This window comes from Pan troglodytes, chromosome 17 (assembly GCF_028858775.2).
Source record: "Pan troglodytes isolate AG18354 chromosome 17, NHGRI_mPanTro3-v2.0_pri, whole genome shotgun sequence".
Classification (NCBI taxonomy): Eukaryota; Metazoa; Chordata; class Mammalia; order Primates; family Hominidae; genus Pan; species Pan troglodytes.
Genome location: NC_072415.2, coordinates 81,456,860 through 81,478,280, shown reverse-complemented (window position 1 = coordinate 81,478,280; position 21,421 = coordinate 81,456,860).

Below are 21,421 nucleotides of genomic sequence, written 5' to 3'. Positions count from 1 at the left end.
TTAGCCAGGATGGTCTCGATCTCCTGACCTCGTGATCCGCCCGCCTCGGCCTCCCAAAGTGCTGGGATTACAGGCGTGAGCCACCGCGCCCGGCCCCAATTTTTAATTGCATGATTCAGTTTTTTTTCTATAGTGTCGTTTGAGCTCCTTATATATTCTGATTATCAATCCCTTCTCAGATGGGTAGTTTGTAAATATTAGTTCCCATTTTGTGGATTGTCTCTTCACTTTGTTGTTTCCTTTGCTGTACAGAAGCTTTTAAACTGTATTTTACATTTTCAAATAGCTGGAAGAGAGTATTCTAAATGCTCCCAACATAGAGAAATGATAAATGTTTCAGGTGATGAATATGCTAATTATCTCGATTTTATCATTACACATTGTATATGTGTATGGAAATAAAACCCTGAGCACCACAAATATGTAAAAAAAAATTAAAAATATGTTGTAAAAGTAGCATTTTTCATTACATAATTTTGTGCAATTTACTTTTTTCTTTAGAGCATTTAATTGTCTGCAAAGAAAAGAAATAAGTCTTAGCCTTTTGGATTTTCAACGTAACCTTTTCTGCTTGAAAATCTCTTGAAAGACACAGCCTCTTCTGCAGCAGGTGTAGTTTTAATGATGCTTTGATGCCATATGTCAAATCTCATCACTTGCTGTGAGGAGTGACATTTCTCTTGAAAGCCCCTAGCAATGGCAACGCACCTTGTTGGTGGGTATCTCACAACACAAAGAACTCCTAAAGCCAACATATTTCTTTTCAGCATTCTGCAAGACTGCACAGAGGCCATACCATTGCCACTATATTGCCCATCAGAAAGATAGTTTATATATTCACAGAACACGACTTGGAAACTTTTTTTAAATTCATGATAATTGCCTTAAAGCTGGTCACTGTGTTCACTGACTTTTGGGATAATCATTTTACATATTTCTGTAAATTATTGTGTGTGTATGAGATACTCAAACATATAAATATCAAAGCACATTTTAGAAATTTAAGATTTCCTAATTAAACCTTGTTTTGGATTCCACAATATACATTTTCCTCATTTTTATTTGTAAATTCCTTGGAAATCACAGGCAATTAAAGTTATAATAGTTTAAAATTCCATGCAGTCAAAGCTTTATCTTTCATGGATGAGACGTGGAAAAAATATCTCAGATAAAAATTCTCTTTTTAGATCACTAATGCAACTTCAGTGAAGCATATTGAGAGGGCATTCAAGAGTTCAATAATTTTCCTTTTTTTTTTTTTTTTTTTTTTTTGTCCAAACTAGGCTGGGACCAGAAATCTAGGGAAGATTTTTATGAATCAGAGTACCCAAGTCCCCAGGCAAGTATATTACTTCAAAATCCCCTCAGGAAGTTTTCTCAGAATGGTGAATGCCACATGATTAAGTGTTTTCTATTTCTATTTTCTATTCACAGAGTGAAGTTGCTTGGGGTTAAAAATACTCCACAGAAAATGGGCTGTTTTTTCACCTCTGACGTGGTCATTAAAAAAATCTACAATCTTCCTGGGCCCTCAGTTGTTAGCTGAAATATTACTAAAGAAGGTTATAGTAAGTGCCTCATTTATGACAATTTAATACAATTTATTCAGTGTCCCGTGTCTAAATATCTATGACAAGGTAATATGTCATTATTCAGTAGACAATATAAGTATTTCTTACATTTCATTATGAAGACATTGTAACAAAATATTAAAGAAGTATATAGTGAATACTGATTTAGACAACAACTAATTTCTACAATTAGCACTTTATTCTCCTTTGTTTATTGCATATGTATCTATCAAATTCTCTATTCATGCATTAATCCATCTTATTTTTGAAGTATTCACATTTTACCTCTACGCACTTTATCACACATTTTACAAACTACAGTTTAATATTTTTTATGCTCAACTGACAATTTACAAAATTGGAGTTCCTTGAAAAGGCTGAATCTTACCAGTGTTGTATATTAACTTTGACACATAGATCCTAAAGAAAATAATAGCAAATCATATGCAACAAAATTTTAAAAGCATACTCATATTTATTGAAGATACGTTATTTCAGATAGGTAAGGAGAAGATAATCATAGGAAAACAAATGAAGATGGTGGTTATCATTTGATTAGTTTCACGGTAATAGAGATGGTTAAACATTTCTATGCACTTTTGAAAATACAGTGAGATTAAATTAAAATTTACTGTACCTCACAATCATTAGTTGTGGCATATTTTTCTTTCCCTCGGCCTCATAAGATCAGAGAAAAGAAAGAATCTTTGTCATTGTATCACCACTCTTTGACACAGAGGTATGATGCCCTCCCCCTTTCTCCAGCATTCCAGAGGAAAATATGCAAACTTGATGACAATGAGCATTTGGGAAAATAAAAGCTGACAAAGAGCATTTTAACCTCTCCCAACCTTCAGCCTCATCCATGAGTCAAAAATAAACCAAAATCTCAGGAAATACTTTCCATTAAAAATATTTTTTAATAAGGCTGTGTACCTGTCTACTGACATAGTGAAACATCAACTACAGGAAATCCTGTTGCATGCTGTAGCTGATGTTTTTCATCAAAAGACCAAAATCACTGCTGCCACTCTGTGTGTCTCTTCCTCTCTCTGTCTTTATAAATATTTTACTTAACTTCCTGGTAGAGAATGAAAAAATAAACAACAACAACAACAAATCCCAAAAAACAGAACTTATAGTACAATGACTCAATGATTTCATTAATTCGTATATCTTAGGAAAAGAATTCTGAGAAAGGTTCTGCAGCCATTTTTGTGACTACTTATTAAGAGAAGCTTTGTTTTACTCTCTCCATGTCATCCCTGCAGTTAGCATTAATCCCTTACCAGACCCCTTTGTGAAAAATTTCCACTGGATTTTGTCCTCTGTTTGGATTATTGTTTTGTGTCAGTAAGCAGGCAAGCTTTCAAAAATTGCCCTGCAGGAAAAAGGAGCAAAGAACAAGGCTGGCATTTCTGGCAGGATAAAGAACAACTGGCAGTGGTGGACGAGGCAGGACCCAGTGGAGGCTGGAACCACAGTCGCCCTGGCCAACTCTTGAATGAGTGAACCTATCAATAATTCAGATGTACCTTCTCTATGAGCAATATCTTTTTAAAAAAAAAAAAAAAAGCGTTCTTTGTCTCCTTTGAAAAATGTTACCGACATCCCTCTGAAGGGAGGGTGCACACATGCCAACTATATACTAAAAAGCAAACAAACAACTCCAGTGAAATGACGGGTGAAAGAGAATGCTGCTTTCATGAAGTGTGAGGAAAAAAGAAGCATCTAAAAAGTTTCACTTTGCCATTTAAATTAAATCATACATAAAACAAGAAAAAAAATACCTGTGTGGAGACTGTGAAATACAGACTTTTTAATATGAAAAGCCGGCATAATTTTTACTTATCTTTTATGCATGCTTTAGGCCATAAATTGATATGGCTTTGTCCATGATGTTAAAAATTCATGATTCAATTTTGAAGAAACAGAAAAGCTAGTATCTATAAAATGGTACTTAGTCTTCACTATTCTAAGGCATTTTTGTAACATTTTTATCCCAAATCTGAAATAAAAATCTTCTTCTTTAATTCCATAATTATGGATATCTGCATGATATATTGGTATTGACTGCTCTGTCAAAAGCTTATAAAAGTATATTCAAATGATCCTCAAAATAGTATTAAAGTCATAAAATGTATACGATAAAGACTATGAGCCAGGATAACTTAGTGGTATATAAAGGAAGAAAGAGTCCACCATTAGGCTGGCCACAGTGGCTCACGCCTGTAATCCCAACACTTTGGCAGGCCAAGGCAGGCGGATCACCTGAAGTCAGGAGTTAGAGACCAGCCTGGCCAACATGGTGAAACCCAGTCTCTACTAAATACACAAAAATGTGAAAGCCTCTTACTTATTTCCTGACACTCACCTGAGCTCCAAGACACCAGAATGCATGCAGTTTCTCCGTGTGCCCTGTGCCTGATTCCTTTAGCACCTTTGGACAGGGCCTTTCAGAATGTGAGAAAACTGGACAAACACAGAGCCTGGAGCCACAACGTTACAAGGAAATAGAATGTTTGATATTTTACAATAGAAATTGCCAGAAAGGAATTTTATTACTATAAATAATATTTTAGTTTGAACCTCAGTTATAAAATTAATGATTTTAGTTAAAAAGCATCCCATTAATTCCAAGTTGACTGTAGATTTAAATGTAAAGGATCCTTACAAGAAAATATATGGCAAAAATGTTACGTCCTTAAAGTTGGACATTTTTGTCATTTACATAGTAGTAGAAATATAAATTTCTATGAATAGAAATATAAATTGAAACTAAGAACTCGTGTTCATTGGTTTTAATAAAGTCCAAATAACCAATTGTTTGGATACGAATGAAATCATTTTCATCAGTAGAAAAGGTATAATTTAAGGGAAGAAAGGGAAAGTGAGAATCTCACAGAATTAATTTTTATGCCTAGTGTTGCATTATTGGAACGCTAAGCATGTGGGAGTTATTTATATCTTACTGCTCATGGTCTGATTGCAAAAATTCAAAAAATTTCAACCTCAGGCATAAATGGGTTAAGAATGTGCTCTTAAAATATTCACAGAAAGAGGAGATGGGGATGGATAAAGGGTACAAAAAATAGAAAGAATGAATAAGACCTACTACTTGATAACATAATAGAGTGACTATAGTCAATAATAACTTAATTGTACATTTACAAATAACTAAGAGTGTAACTGGAGTGCTTATAACACAAAGGATAAACACTTGAGGGGATGGATACCCCATTCTCCATAATGTGATTATTTCACGTTGCATACGTATATCAAAACATCTCATGTACCCCATAAGTATATATATATGTGTGTATATATATACATATATATATATATTTACTATGTACCTACAAAAATTAAAAATAAAAAAATTAAAGAAGAAAATCCTCAGAAAGAAAACATATGTTTTGTAGGCCACACATCCTACAGAAACAGAAGTCAAACAGGTAAGCCAGTGAGTGTCAATCATGAAACTTAAAGCTGAATGCAAATGAAACTGAGAGAGACACTTCAGTTCTTTACCTAGAAAAATATGCATGGCTCTTCCTCCTTCACTTCAAATATATGTTCTCATTCATAGCCACTGAGTTTTGAATTAGATTAAAAATAACCCATCTGCCAATGTCTTATAATTTTCCTTTTGTTCCTGTGGGTCTTTGGTCCATGTGACTGATGTCCTTCACTCTCAAAAGAGGGTTCAGCCTGGCAATGAGAAGATGTCACCTGCTTCCATCCAACAGTATCATCTTAAAATTTAGACCTCACGCTTGAGCAGAACGAGCTATCAAAAACCATATCTGAAGACATCATTAACCCAATTACAAAGGCTTCGGCCAATCCAAAACCTGTAGGGGACGATACAGGGATAACAATCCTGCTCTGGGCTACTCATTATATAGTTATTTGAAAGGTACCAGATTTAGTTTTAATTTTAATTACCTTAATATTAATGAAGCTAAGCACTCTTCTACATGTTTATCATCATTTGAGCATACATTTTTAAAGCACCTCTTTGAGCCTTATGCCCATTAATTAATTTTTTTTGTTTTGGGAGGATTTAATACTAATTTTTAGGATATATATATATATACACACACACACATATATATGTATATATGTATATATATACACACACACACATATGTATATATGTATATATACACACACACACACATACACACACACACACACACACACACACCATGGAATACTACTCAGCCATAAAAGGGAATTAAACCATGGCATTTAGAGCAACCTGGATGGAACTGGAAACTATAATTCTAAGTGAAGTAACTCAGGAATGGAAAACCTAACACTGAATGTTGTCATTCATGTGAGAGCTAAGCTATGAGGATGCAAAGGCCTAAGAATGATACATTAGACTATGAGGACTCAGGGGAAAGGGTAGGGGGTGGTGAGGGATAAAAGACTACACACTGGATAGAGTGTACACTGCTCAGATGGTGGGTGCACCAAAATCTCAGAAATCACCACTAAAAAACGTATTCATGTAACAAACACCACCTGTTCCCCAAAAACCTATTGAAAATATTATTTTTAAAAAAGAATATTCCTTCCTGACTGTTATGTGGTGCCATATTGTGAAGATGAAGTACCTATGTTTGTGCATCTCCTTCCAGCTTCTCTCTTCTGTGACACCCTCCCGCCCCCATTCTTGCATGAATGGCGCACATCCATACACTGTGTTTACTACCTATGTTTCTTAAGTCCCTGATCCCAACCCTCAATGTTGTCTAAAAATTTATTTCATGAAGAACCTAGGTTAATTTTCCATATTTTGGATCTTGCTGTCTGGCAAGAATAATTAATGGCTGTTATTTTATACTTTCTAATACAGTGCATTATAAACATAGAATGTTTGGTTATTTTCAGTTTTTATATGAACATTATACAGTGTGTTTAGCCATTCTGAGACGAGCACATCCACTCTAAAGTTCACTGTATCTTTTTACCTTTATTATGTATTTTATTCCTTTTATTATGTATTTATCATGTATTTTATTATGTATTATGTATTGTATTTTATTATGTATTATGTATGTATTTAACAGCCATCTGTGACCATTACACTGAAATATAATTTAATTGAACATTGTTAAACAGTTACATTAGAATTCTGGCGTTCTTCGTTGACTATAGATCTGGGTACAGTTTGTGAAGAAACTGGAGAAATATTTGCTAACATTTCTTTCATATGATTTTCAGATAATGACTTGGTAAGTTGAACCTTAATATTTATGGAGAATTATGTCATCATAAACCATGTCATGTTTAATGCATTTAAAGAAATTGAATTGAAATTGAAGGTATTGTACTTTTTGATGGTCTAGCTACTCCAAATGTGTTCAGTAGTGTCTTGTTAAACCAGGATCCCCTGTTTTGTCTGTTGATTTTGCCACACCTTTGGTGATCTTTGATGGATTGTTTGCTCATATGACATCATGTTCTACGCTGACAGTGTACATTTTTGTGCAGACCTGGAAGCATCCACTGCTTCAAAACAATTCCATTTATTGGGATAATATTTCATGAGTCTATTCCTGGCATTAGAGGTGCTCAATGCTTTGTCATCATTCATAGGGCACTTCAGCAGTTAATTTAAATAATACATTTTATCTTTAAAGATAAATACATTACAGTTTTATAATGACACTTGCAATTACAGTTTAGGACTACAGGGGGCTTTTTCAGTCTTATATGATTTTATACTGTATTTTTTCACACTAAAATTTTCAATTTCTAACAAAATTAACATAATTACACATTTGCCTTATTTTGTTATGTGTGTAATTATTTTAAAATATTATTAGTAGTATAAATACTAGCAAAATAATTACTAAAAACAGTTTAAGATTTATATTCAGGGTTTTTGTCCTTATATGCAGTCAAATTATTGTTTATTAAAATAACAAAAATTACACTAAGTGCAATTAAGCCAATAATTTGATATGCAGTTAGTTTCTACACACTTATTAGTTTTTCCTGTATCCTTCAAACATTAACATAGCTAATTATACATGTTTTATATATAAAATAGTCATTATATTCATATCACTGCTTTTTTCATACATGAGCACATTATATACTAGACTTTCTTCACCATGCTATCTTCACTTAACCATATATTCTTATGATCCATTATTCCTTTCAACACCTGAATACTCATTTGTGTGGTTACACCACAATATCCTTGAGTCCCTTATCCTCAGGATTTTTCCATCACCAATGACATTGCATTAAAGACATTTGAACGTGTATATTACCGTATTTTCACAATTTCTTTGAGTTGATTTCTAGAAATTCCATTGCTGAGATAAAAATGTACGTGTATATTCAATCTGGATACATATCGCTAAATCTACTCCATAGGACTTATAGCACTTTTATTTCTGCAAGGAATTTCTTGATAATAGGCACTTCCAAAATGAATTTGAGAATTGATGATGTTTTCAATCTTATGCATTTTATGCAATATTATAAGGAAGAAATTGTATATTGGCATAACTTTATTTTGAATATTCTTATAAGCAAGTTGAATTTTTTTGAGTTTTCAAAAAATTTCTACAAGTTAAATGGACAATATATTTATAATTTTTACATTGACAGATAAATTTTATGCCATGTACATGACCTTTTGAAGTGCATATGTACATTGCAGAATGACTAAATCTAGCTAATTAACATGAGCATCACCTCATGTAATTATAAGAACACTTACATCCACTCTCTCAGAATATTTCAAGAATACAATATGTTGTTAACTATGGTCATGGTGCTGTACAATTAAATCTCTTGAACTTATCCCTCCTATCTAACTGCAAATATGTATCCTTTGACCAACATGTTCCCACCCCTTCTTCCCCACAATTTCCTCAGTAACTGGTAACCACCACTCTACTCTGCTCCTATGAGATCAACTTTTTCTAAACAAGTCAAATATTTCTAAGTTTAAGGGTCACTTGCATTTACTTTCCTGTTAACTGCATTTTTTAAACTTATATTTTCAGTTCAGGGATACAAATGCATGTTTGTTACATAGGTAAACTTGTGTCATGGGGGTTTGTTGTATATGTTATTTCACCCAAGTATTAAGCCCAGTGCCCATTAGTTATTTTCCTTGATCCTCTGCCTTCTCCCACCCTCCACCCTCCAAAAAGCACCAGTATTTATTGTTTCCCTCTATGTGTCAATCCCATTGCTGGGTATATACCCAAAGGAATATAAATCATTCTATTATAAAGACACATGGGCCTATATGTTCATTGCAGCACTATTCACGATAGCAAAGATATGGAATCAACCTAAATGTCCCTCAGTGACAGATTGGATAAAGAAAATGTGGTACATATGCACCATGAAATACTATGCATCCACCAAAGGAAAAAAAAAATGAGCTCATATCCTTTGCAGGAACATGGATAGAACTGAGGTCATTATCCTTAGTAAACTAACTCAAGAACAGAAAACAAAATACTGCATGTTCTCACTTAAAAGTGGGAGCTAAATGATGAGAACACATGGACTCATGAACTCATAGAGGGGAACAACAAGCTAGATGTTTATATGTTTTACTCAGTAGATTTATTTTCAAATTTTAGAGGTTCTTTATACATTATAGATATAAGCATATTTTCTTTTTCTCCTCAAACTTTTATTTTTAGTTTTGAGGTCTGTTACATAGGTAGACGTATGCCATAGTGGTTTGTTGCACCTATCAACACATTACCTGGGTGTTAAGCCCAGCATGCATTAGTTATTTTTCCTAATGCTCTCTTTCCCCCAACCCCACCCCCTAACAGGCCCCAGAGTGTGTTGTACCCCTCCCTGTGTCCGTGTGATCCAATTGTTCAGCTCCCACTTATATGGGAAAATATGTGGTGTTTGGTTTTCTGTTCTCGCAAAGTCTCAGGATACAAAATTAATGTGCAGAAGTATCGGATGAAATTCACCCCGATATTTCACGTAGGTTCTTTTCTACTTTCCCTAAGTGTCGGCTGGTCTGAGAAATAAAGGGACAGCATACAAAAGAGAGAAATTTTAAAGCTGGGTGGCCGGGGGAGACATCACATGTCGGCAGGTTCCGTGATGCCCCCTAAGCCGTAAAACCAGCAAGTTTTATTAGTGATTTTCAAAAGGGGAGGGAGTGTACGAATAGGGTGTGGGTCACAGAGATCACATGTTTCACAAGGTAATAAGATATCACAAGGCAAATGGAGGCAGGGCGAGATCACAGGACCACAGGACTGGGGCAAAATTAAAATTGCTAATGAAGTTTCGGGCACACATTGTCATTGATAACATCTTATCAGGAGTCAGGGTTTGAGAGCAGACAACCCGTCTGACCAAAATTTATTAGGTGGGAATTTCCTCGTCCTAATAAGCCTGGGAGCGCTACGGGAGACTGGGGCTTATTTCATCCCTACAGCTGCGACTGTAAAAGACAGCTGCCCCTGAAGCGGCCATTTCAGAGGCCTACCTTCAGGGATGCATTCTCTTTCTCAGGGATGTTCCTTGCTGAGAAAAATAATTCAGCGATATTTCTCCCATTTGCTTTTGAAAGAAGAGAAATATGGCTCTGTTCTGCCTGGCTCACCGGCAGTCAGAGTTTAAGGTTATCTCTCTTGTTCCCTGAACATTGCTTTTACCCTGTTCTTTTTTCAAGGTGCCCAGATTTCATATTGTTCAAACACACATGCCCTACAAACAATTTGTGCAGTTAACGCAATCATCACAGGGTCCTGAGGCGAGATACATCCTCCTCAGCTTATGAAGATGACAGGATTAAGAGATTAGAGTAAAGACAGGCATAGGAAATCACAAGAGTATTGATTGGGGAAGTGATAAGTGTCCATGAAATCTTCACAATTTATGTTCAGAGATGGCAGTAAAGACAGGCGTAAGAAATTATAAAAGTATTAATTTGGGGAACTAATAAATGTCCATGAAATCTTCATAATTTATGTTCTTCTGCCATGGCTTCAGCCGGTCCCTCCATTCAGGGTCCCTGACTTCCCGCAACACAGAGGTACAAGCATTCCTTTATACAAACAACAGGCAAGCAGAGAGCCAAATCATGAATGGACTCCCATTCACTATTGCTACAAAGAGAATACTACCTAGGAATACAGTTAACAAGGGAAGTGAAGGACCTCTTCAAGGAGAACTACAAACTTCTGCTCAAGGAAACAAGACAGGACACAAACAAATAGAAAAATATTCCACGCTCATGGATAGGAAGAATCAATATAGTGAAAATGGCCATACTACCCAAAGTAATATATAGATTCAATGCTATTCCCATTAAACTACCATTGATGTTCTTCACAGACTTAGAACAGCCTATTTTTAAATTCATATGGAACCAAAAAAGGCCTGTATAGCCAAGACAATCCTAAGCAAAAAGAACAAAGCTGGAGGCATTACCCTACCAAACTTCAAAATATGCTATACGGCTATAATAACCAAAACAGTATGGTACTGGTACAAAAACAGACACATAGAGCATTGGAACAGAATAGAAAACTCAGAAATAAGATTGCTCATGTACAACCATCTGATCCTAGACAAACCTGAAAACCTGAAAAGAAATATACCAAGTTGTTTATCAGCTTAAGATGCTTCTGGGCTGAGACAATGGGGTTTTCTAGATATAGGATCTGCAAAAAAAGACATTTTGACTTCCTCCATTCCTATTTGAATACCCTTAGTTTCTTTCTCTTGCCTGATTTCCCTGGCTAGAACTTCCAATACTATATTGAATAGGAGTAGTGAGAGAGGGCATCCTTGTCTTGTGCTGGTTTTCAAGCGGAATGCTTCCAGCTTTTGCCCATTCAGTATGACATTGGCTGTGGGTGTATCATAAATGACTCTTATTATTTTGAGGTATATTCCTTCAATACCTAGTTTGTTGAGAGTTTTTAACATGAAAGCATATTGAATTTATATTTTAGGGCCTTTTCTGCATCTATTGAGATAACCATGTACTTTTTGTCTTTAGTTGTGTTTATGTGATGAATTATGAATTACGTTTATTAATTTACATATGTTGAACCAGTCTTGCATCCAAGAAATGAAACCAACTTGATCGTGGTAGATAAGCTTTTTAATGTGCCGCTGGATTCGGTTTGCCAGTATTTTATAGAGAATTTTTGCATCAATGTTCATCAGGAATATTGGCCTGAAGTTTTCTTTTTTTGTTGTATCTCTGCCTGGTTTTGATATCAGGATGATGCTGATCTCATAGAATGAGTTAGGGAGTAGTCCCTCCTTTTCCATTATTTGGAATAGTTTTAGAAGGAATGGTAGCAGCTCCTCTTTGCATTTCTGGAAGTATTCAGTTGTAAATCCATCTGGTCCTTGGCTTTTTTTGGTTGATAAGTTATTTATTACTGCCTCAACTTTGGAACTTGTTATTAGTCTATTCAGGGATTCACCTTCTTCCTGGTTCAGTCCTGGAAGGATGCATGTGTCCAGGAATATACCCATTTTTCTAGATTTTCTAATTTACATGCATACAGCTCTTTAAAGTATTCTGATGGTTGTTTGTATTTCTGTGCAGTCAGTGGTGATATCCCCTTTCTAATTTTTTATTGTGTCTATTGGATTCTTGTCTTTTTTTCTTTATTAGTCTAGATAGATGTTATTACTTTATTAGTGCATATAGATAGGCAATTTTACAGCTTCCTTGTGAATTTAAAATTTTATCTTTATGAAGTGTCTGTCTTATCATTGGTAATCCTACTTCCCATAAAGTATTATTTGATATTAATACAATGACATCAGGTATATTTTGGTTGCTCTATGTATGGTATGTTTTTCTATCCATGTACAAACTGTTACAGTATGTTTTATGTGTTGCCTGTAAGCAGCATATTATAGTTCTTTTACATGATCAAGTTGGATAATCTTGTTTTTATTGGAGAGTATATTCCAGTTATATTTGATATGATTATTTATAAATTTGTTTTTTAACTTCCATTTTACTGTTTGTTTTCTTATTCCAGATGTGATTCTTCCAATTTTTAAATCTTCATTCATACCTTCATTTCTGACCTGACTTTGCATTTTTATCATTTTATTTCAATCATAAGCATATATTTACAATAATTTTAATGGTTACCCAGTATTTACAACATACCTTTCTAACAAGTCGAAGTCTAATATAAGTTTTATTTTTAACTATCCCCTGCACAATAAAACACCTTAGAATTCTTTAAATAAATTTACCCCATGCTAAAACATATGCTATTATCAACATATATTTCACACTTATATCTATGCATATATGTGCGTATATAAATCTTATAAATGACATTACTTTTCTCATACCTGAAACAGGACCTCCACAATTTCCCTTAATATGGGATCACTGGTGATGAATTATATCAGATTTCTTGGTTCAAAAATGTCTTCATTTCACCTTAGTTATTGACTAAGTGGATATTAAATTCCAGAACCTTAATTGTTAAGGTTTAACAATTTAAGCATATGAAAAACTGACTTTATTTCTTTTCTTGTCTCTTATTGTCACTGTTGAATTGTCAATTGATACTCTGACTGATGTTCTTTTGAAAGTAATCTTTATTTTTTCTCTCATTTTTCTTTGCATATTTGTTTTGTCTCTGGCAACAGAAATTTAAATATGTGTGTCCTCATAGTTTTTTTTCTCAATCTTGCCTTGAGGTTATCAACATTGATATTCATAGCTTATTTAAAGTCTGTGTTAGACGGTGCCACTACCTGGATATTGTCTGGGAGTACTGTGGTTCTACTTTTAGTACTCATTAATTATCATGGTTTTCAATTACATTTTGTATCTATATATAGGCACTACATATTTATAACATGAACACAAATATATGTATACACACATATCAGAAATTGTGCTATCTATAAATACATAGAAACATAAATAGAAATTATAAACTTATAAAAATTGTACAGCTTATAATTTCAGTTCATTTACGATGTTAGACTTTTTTCCAGAGAGAATTTACCTTTATTCTCATAGGTTGCTAGATGCATTAGAAAATTTATGTTGCTATTACACAATATACAATAAAAGAGAATGAGATGACTTTTAGCTGTGTGTGTGTATGTGTGTGTGTGTATCTCAGCATCTCTAGCTGTCCTCATAAAGAGGCTAGTCCCAGGTTACTTTACAAGTCCCCCATATTAGGAAACTCAGTATTTTTTATTTTTCTAAATTATTTCCTAGTAACCTCAAATAACTTTTAAGACAATATATCCACTTGTCTCTGATAATTCAGATTTCTTCTATGTCTTTTTTGTTACTTTCTTCCACAGGTATTTTACAGATAATAGGTAAAATGCTTAAGTTTTTGTACTGTTGTGTCTTGTTTTCGTTTCTGGCTAAATGCTCTCTGAGAAGCTTGAAAAGAAAAATACTCTTTCTCAAATTTCACGGTTTTTTTTTTTCCTTTAAAGAAACATTGATTTTTCTCCCTAGTGTTCCTTATAGAAGCCTGATTCTGTTTTTGTTTATTTTCTTGTTAATATGCTATACTAATGTCATTTCCTGGAAATAACTAGCAGCTGCTATGGCAGACAGCAGGAGTACTTGTGGTATCTTAAATCTGTCCCTTAGAAATGAATTAAAAGTAGGTATTAAAAACCAAATGACAAGTTTTGATGATAGAAAACTCTCAATCAACTTTCTATCCAAATTAATTAAAATACTGTCTTTTATTTATATCAGCAAAAAATCCTGTGAATAAAAAAAATCTGTTAAATATTTAAACATATGCATATAATTCTGATACATCATGTCTTGTGGTAAGAATTTGGCAAAAATATTATACTATTCATTTTGCCTTTTTTTAACCATCCTTAAAATATTCAAACCTTTGTGGTATTGTCATCAACAGCTTGTGTCTATTATTCACTGCAATATATTCTTTAAAAAAATATCCCTCAATTGGCACTGTGAACATGGGTTTGTTTTTACATAGTTCAACTACTAATTGAAAAAAATTTTGTAAATTATTGACAACCTTAACTTTCAAATTAAAGTTGTGTGGGCTAGGCATGGTGGCTCACACCTATAATCCTAGCACTTTGGGAGGCCAAGGCAGGCGGATCACTTCAGCCCAGGAGTTCCAGACAAGCCTGGGCAATATGGTGAAACCCTATCTCTACAAAAGATACAATAATAATTAGCTGGGCATGGTGGCTCGTGCCGGTAATCCCAGCTACTTGGGCGGGTGAGGTGGGAGGATCACTTGAGCCAGGGAGGATGAGACTGCGATGATTCCAGACAGCCCCACTGCACTCCAGCCTGGGCAAAACAAGACCCCATCTCAAATAAAATATAAAATAAAAATTTTTAAAAATGTGTGCACAAGTGTATGGGTGTGTGTGCACTTTCAGTTGAAGTTCTCTTTAGAAATTACTTTTAGATTCTCAAAAAAAAGTGAACATCCTAAACTCCAATCACTATTTCATGTTAATTAACCTTATTCCCATCATCCTAAATATATTTCTCAATAATCCCTTTTTTATTTTTTGTATGTATAGTGTCTGAGAAGTTGCTGAACCGTCCAGTTTGCAGCTACTTTTTTCCCAAAACCAACTCAGTTCAATTTAATTTGATATTTATGGAGTGCCTCCCATAAAGCGTTAAGTTGGCTCATGTCATTCCTCTGTTAGACATCTTCAGTATTTCTCATCTTATGCAGAGTTATACCATTATATGAGTCTGGCGGAACCTGGTACCACTCTGCCTCCTCTCCACCTGCTGGACCCCTCACTGCGTGTTTCCCAGGGCCACTGGAATCTTTGCTGTTATTTCAACAGACAACTCCCCACCCCTAAGGCCTCTGAGTTGTTGTTGTTCTCATTACAGGTATTCAACTGTCTCTCCAACTCGTCTTCTTACTTCTTTCAAAAAAATGACCAAATGTCACCTTCTCAATGAGGCTTATCCTGACCCTCTGTGTAGAAGCTTTCCCAGGCATTTGCAGCATCTGAATGAGTGAAACTGCTATGATCCCAGTTTTCTCGGCAGTCCGATGGGGTGGAGGAAGAGTGGTTTGGGAAGGCCCCAGACAGGAGGTAAATTTGGAATTGTGTGGAACACTAAAGTGGGAAACAGCAATGGAGAGAGATGTAATAGAAGAGGTGAGGGAAGATTCAGAGACCTGAAAGCAGAGGCGTGGAGGGGCACAGGTTTCCATTTTAAGTAATGGGCTAAGGGAAAGCGCTATCCTCATTATTTACTTTATACACATAATTCTGAAAATTTGGCATTACGTAAATATTTATTTATTTGCATACAGGTTTAGATAACTAATGTTTTTAAGGCATAAGTTCTGCAATTCTATTTCAGTGAAATCACAATGTGGAAAACACATCGTTCTGTACCATTTTATGATGTTTACAATTTATTCATTTTTATTATTTTAACTATATTTTATTATTTGTTATTTATATTATTTTTATATATTTATGTTTCTTTAAGAGAATGAAGTGAGTTTATTATTTTACTGAATTAAATGTTGAAGGGAAACATGGAATTGTGTAAAGAGTAAGCATAAACAGGAGATGAATAGCTTGTGTTAATTACCAAGAAACTCACGAGAAGAAATTTTCCAGCTTGTTCATTTAGAAACCCTCTCTTCACTCTCCACTTAGGCAGAGCCACTCATATACGACACACAGAGCTGAATGCTTAAATGAACGCTGGGGTATTTTGGCACATTAAATGTAGTTTGAGATAAATAGTAATATGAGTCTACGTATGTTCTTATTTTTGCATCTTAAAACATTTTCACCAGAATAACCTCTCTCTTTTACAGTACAGTTATGATATGGTTTATGTTCTCTGAAATAAAACACCATTCACACTTGATCTTAGCCAAAGGCTGAGAAGCGATAAAAAAAAAAACACCATTCACAAACCATAGCTCCCCACAAATCTGTCCGATAAATTAGAAAAGGCAATATTTATAAAAATACCACAAATGAAAAACACCATATATGTTTCAGTAAAGTCTTAACCTTAATACATTTAATAACATAAAAGAAAGGTAATGACTTTGCCAAAATATTAATGGAATTATCAAGTAAAAGCAAAAGCCAACTTGACATAAAGATTAATTGTTAACAGAAACATATGGAGAAAAGTTCTGACTTGGACAGCTACTTAATCCATTTAGTTACGAATAGAGATTTTCGGCCAAGTTGTTAGTAAAGGACGTACAGAGGAATTTTGCCCTTAAGCCTGTAAAATTGTGAATACGATATTTTATTAAGCACTACGGAACTTTAAAACTGAGAACTGGGGGAGCACTGGCATCTCCCCCAATACTAGCCAAGGACAACAAAGCCAATTGTGAAAACAAACAGATCTCACTTCACCAAATGTTAACAGACTATAATACATCTAGAGTAATTAAAACTGTAAGGAAACGGCACAAGAATAGACAAAGGGTCAAGTGGAACAGGAGATTCCAGACACAGGCACGTATTACATAGTCTTATGATATGTTACAAATGTGGCACTGAAGAACAATGTGAAAATAAGGGTGTTTTCACTAAATGCTGCTTGATGAATGCATATCTCTATTCATTAGAAAAAGAAGAAACAGGAGAAGATAAAAGGAAAAGAAAGCAGAAAGTTACATTATTCACAAAAGTCATTTCTAGGTAGATAATCAATTTAACTGTGAAATTTACAACCATACTTCTTGTGGTTAACAAAGGAAAATTTATGAAATTAACATCAAGAGAATTTCTTAAGCACTAATTAAGCACCACATAAAAGGCTTTAACCATAAATTAATAATAGATAAATTGGACTATATTAAAATTTTAGTTCATCATAATTCCAAGAGTGAAAAATCCAGCCACATGTTGGTATGTATCTGCAATACATATTAACAACAAAAGTCTTGAATCTAGACTATATAGAGAGCTAAACACCAATTTCAGGAAAGACAGATCCTCACCAAAAATATACCAGAAACTTAGACAAGCAGTTCAGAAAAAACAACTTTGAAAAAAATAATGAATAGATGAAAACTGTTAACTCAGCCTCATAAGCTGCGATGGTGTGAAGTGGTCTCTATCCACACTCATCAGAATGGTAAACATTTAAAGCAAACAAACAACAGCAACTAATAAATCCACAAGTCGGTCAGAAAGTTTTATCAAGGATATGGAGCACATTTATGCATTCTTTTTAATTTTATTTATTTCAATAGCTTTTGGGGTACAAGTGGATTTTGGTTACATGGATGAATTACATAGCAGTGAATTCTGAAATTTTAGTGCATCTGTCAAATGAGTAGTTTACACTGTACCCAATGTATAGTTTTTCACATGGGAATATGTGTGTGCTACCCTTTTTCTGATCTTTTGTTCAATAAATGATAGATCCACATAAATATAGATATATATAGAATAGACATAGATAAAAAATATAGATAAGCATATATTTTCTCCAAGAAAAATGAATCATTTAAATTTCACACAGTATACATACTATATCATGCACTCTTGAGTTAAATAAAATTGGGAGTAATTAAAAAAATATAAGCCAAAGTTAAAACTCACTGCTACAGCTTCTTTTAGAACAAACAGGAAACAACATAGAATATCTGGGATAGTTGGAAGATATATATCATAACTCATTAAAAATAGTATTATATCCATACTTGTTACAAAATACAAGAATCAAATTATTTCAGTACTAAAATTTAGCCAAGCAAAACATTATTAATCTAGTCATTACTATTATTTTTATTTGCCAATTTGATACTAAAATTAAAATTTTAAATCTGCCTAATTTGTTTATATACTTGATCACTGTGTTTTAGTTATTTTTGGCTTAAATTTTAACCTAGGCCAGGCACGATGGCTCACACCTGTAATCGTGGCATTTTGGGAGGCAGAGGCAGGCAGATCGCCTGAGGTCAGGAATTGGAGACTAGCCTGGCCAACATGGTGAAACCCCATCTCTGTTAAAAAAAAAAAAAAAAAAAAAAAATCCAAAATTAGCCAGGTGTAGTGGCAGGTGCCTGTCTTTTCAACTACTCAGGAGGCTGAGGCAGGAGAATCTCTTGAACCTGGGAGGCAGAGGTTGCAGTGAGGCAAGAATGTGCCACTGCACTCCAGTCTAGGCAAAAGAACGAGACTCCATCTTAAATTAAAAAATATATATATATATATATAAATAAAATTAGTCTAATCATCAAAATTATCAACTTCCAAGTTTTATTAATGAGTTACCATGCTTCTGGCAATGCAAAATTGAAAAGAAAAAAAAAAACATTAAAACTGAGGATTCTTTTAACTTTCAAAATATTCTAATAAATTGTTACTTTATTTGATTTAAAATTTTTATTACAATAACTAAGGTAAAATCTGCATTTTGTGTAACAAAAATTTGAACAGTCTGAATTCAAAAGCCAGAGACACAATTTTTTCTATGAATTTTGTTTCTATTTCCATTAGATTATTGATTTTTTTCTCTTTTTGAGTCCTATTTGTAGATTATAAATTATGTCTTTGCCTTTTTAATTACAGGTATTTTAAGTCTATTTATTCTCTGTCCAATTTGTATAGAGTGTTTGATTCTGAGAAAATATGTTTAGTATCTTTTCTGCTTTTTCTTTTAATTGTTACTTCATATGAAAATATTTTGGTAGCACTTGCAATTCTGTTAGGCACACAACTTGGCACAATTCTTCATGATATAGGAGGTGGTGCTCATAAAGCCTTCTTTGATCTGAGCAGTAGGGATGCTGCAAGAATTAAATGACCAAATATGCCCACGAGGCCCTTACAACAGTGCCTGGACATAGCAATTGCTTCATAAATTCTAACTATGCCTTTGAGGCACTCACAACATAAACCCACAAGGTCCATCTGCAGATGGGCAGCTTCATTCTCTTCAGGCCAGAATGGGGACTGGGCTTTCCATCTCTGTACTCCCCTCACTAGCCATTCAGCTCCTTTATATTTTACTATCATATATGTGATCCAAATTCATTAAAAAATAAATGTTCTCAATTTTATTAAGACAAAAATAAAAATTACTTGAAATTTTGCTACCTTGAATTAATGGTCCCCTTTTTATATGTATTGTTTACGCAACTATGTAAGATTACACACACACACACACACAAAGACTGGATGGATGGATAGGTAGATAGATAGATAGATAGATAGATAGATAGATAGATAGATAACACACATACATACATAGATGGAAATGTAATTTCCAAATTTTTTATTGCTATGTTATGGATTTATGCAGCACAGATTTTCAGTGCAACTGAAAAGTTAGAATGTTTAAACTTTTGGTCTGATTGGTCTTTCTCCCTCACACACTCAGTGCCACTTGGCCCCTCTTTCAAGATTTAGCACCTGACAATCAACCTTTCACATAACCCACACATCCACGTAGGTCCTCAAGATCCCCCTGGGAAGAACAGGTCCAGGCACAAGGTCTGGAGACCATGAGACTGACGGTAATGCTGGTATCAGAGTGAGCAGCCCCTGGATGGTGGCACCCACCATTGGTCAGTGCTCCCCAGGGTTGCTGTTGCTTGGGTGCTTAATGGAAAATGCATGCTGAACTCTGAGATGATCAGAAGAGGAAAGGGGAACAAGTGAGGGGTTTTGCAGGTTATTCTGCATGGCAGGCACTTCTGCCTATATTTGGAGGTTGCCATGGGAGACAGAGAATCCTTGTCCTTAAGTTCTGTTCTCCATTTAAGAGGTCTAGATGATTAAAATCTAAGGATAATGTTAAGTGAAATAAGCCAAGCACAGAAAGACAAATATTGCATGTTCTCACTCATTTGTGAAAGCTAAAAAAACTGGTTTCTTGGAGGTAGAGAGTAGAATGATGGTTACTAGAGGCTGAGAAGTGTATTGGGCAAGGGAGTATAAAGAAGGGCTTATTCACAGTTATGAAAATACATTTAGAAAGAAGGAATAAGATCTAGTATCCCATAGCACAATAGGGAAATCTGTAGTTAACAATTATTTTTTGTATATTTCAAAATAACTAGAGAGGTGGATTTGAAGTGTTCCCAACACAAATAAATGATAAATATTTGAAGTGATGGATATCCAAATTGCCCTGATTTCATCACTGCACATTGTATGCTTGTATCAAAATATCACATGTACCCCAGAAGTATGTACATCTATTATGTGTCATACATTTATTTAAAAATTATGGATAGTCACCAGGAACAAGCAATAATATTGAGTTAGAGCAGATACAGCCATTGTTCTGAGGCAGTCTTCATAATGAAGTTAAATCACATTATTTGAGAACTACAAAAGCAGGCTGTTATTATTTTCATTTTATGTATAATGAAATACATGAATAGAAGCAGGGAGGGGTTTATCAGTTTAAACGTAGAGGTGTGGCTCCACAACAGAGTTCGCGCTCTTACATTTCACCATGTGTTCACTTAATAAGTGATATATGAAGTCAGAAGGACATTCCCATTAATCTTGAATAAGGTTGATAATGGACATAAAATATGTGAGTCAAGTCTTCAAAGGGGTAAAACTGGTTTACTACAATTAAAATACGAGAAGATGAGAGAGTATATATTGATCTTAAAACAGATCATTTGATGTGACCAATGACAATCAATTTACTGTCAAAGCATTTAAAAATTAGTAGTATTTCATATATTAAATTGTAGCGCAGTAAAGGACAGTATATTATTAGAGAGATTTGCCTCAAATAAATATTCAATTAAAAATTTACTTTAAACAAATTTAGAGATTACTATAATGATTTGATAGACAATTTGCACTAATGTCACTTGATA